Source organism: Schistocerca serialis, chromosome 1, assembly GCF_023864345.2.
Source record: "Schistocerca serialis cubense isolate TAMUIC-IGC-003099 chromosome 1, iqSchSeri2.2, whole genome shotgun sequence".
Classification (NCBI taxonomy): Eukaryota; Metazoa; Arthropoda; class Insecta; order Orthoptera; family Acrididae; genus Schistocerca; species Schistocerca serialis.
The window spans coordinates 325,118,532-325,119,582 of record NC_064638.1 but is presented as its reverse complement, the minus strand read 5'-3'; the positions used below and the strand labels follow the sequence as shown (position 1 = coordinate 325,119,582).

The following is a 1,051-nucleotide window of genomic DNA, read 5'->3' as shown; positions in this document are numbered from 1 at the left end:
GCTTCTTCACTTCCCTGAGGTTAGATCAATGAGTGAGAACACCAAACAGAATAAACCCTTCAGAGTCCCAGAAGACCGTCGCCCTACCTTGGCTTTGGTTATGATCCGTTGATTTTGGGTGACAAAGTTAAGGATAAACTATGTGTGTGAAATGCTTGGCAAAGAGGACTTGGGAAGTGGACTTACTCTAACGTTCAAAAAGTCTGTAATGCTGATATTCACGACGGCAAGGCATAATCCTCTGCCGACTGAATACAGCGTGGCCAGTACAAATTCCTCACACAGTTGCACGTTAAACTGCCCGGTGCGTACTTTGACAGAAAACTAACATGGAGTTGGCATACTCTGTTTCTACTTAAAACGAACACACACTGTTTTGTATCCCGTCTGGAAGAAGGCGCGTGGGTCTGCTGCTGAAATCTGAAAGGTTGGCCGAATGTAGGAAGTGAGAGGGAGCAGGTGAGGTAAGATTCTTGGTACAGCTTTTTACATGAAAGTACATTTAATTATTGGGGCAACGGTCTTGCCGCAGTGGAGACACCGGTTCCCGTGAGATCACCGAAGTTAAGCGCTGTCGGGCGTGGTCGGCACTTGGATGGGTGACCATCCAGGAAGCCAAGCGCTGTTGCCATTTTTCGGGGTGCACTCAGCCTCGTGATGCCAATTGAGGAGCTACTCGACCGAATATTAGCGGCTTCGGTCAAAAATACCATCATAACGACCGGGAGAGCGGTGTGCTGACTCCACGCCCCTCCTGTCCGCATCCTCCACTGAGGATGACGCGGCGGTCGGGTGGTTCCGGTAGGCCACTCGTGGCCTGAAGACGGAGTGCTTTACAATTAATTATTAGTCAATGACATACGTAACTTTACAACTGAAGAGCCCGTAGGTGCAAAGCCGTATTCCCGTCGTAAGTAGTACATAGTCTGTAACCTCCCCCTCACTTATCGACCTTAATGACGGTCAAAAATTAAACCGCGTGCGCCTAATGGAAATTTGGGAAAAGCAATCGTCACCGAAGCTAATTTGTCGGTAAAGAGGCAGGAAAGGG

At 48.8% G+C, this 1,051-nt stretch overlaps 1 pseudogene; it reads left to right on the top strand.

The window, feature by feature from the left end:
- Positions 1-513: 513 nt before the first annotated feature.
- Positions 514-631, top strand: LOC126426784 (5S ribosomal RNA; annotated as a pseudogene).
- The last annotated feature ends 420 nt before the right edge of the window (positions 632-1,051 follow it).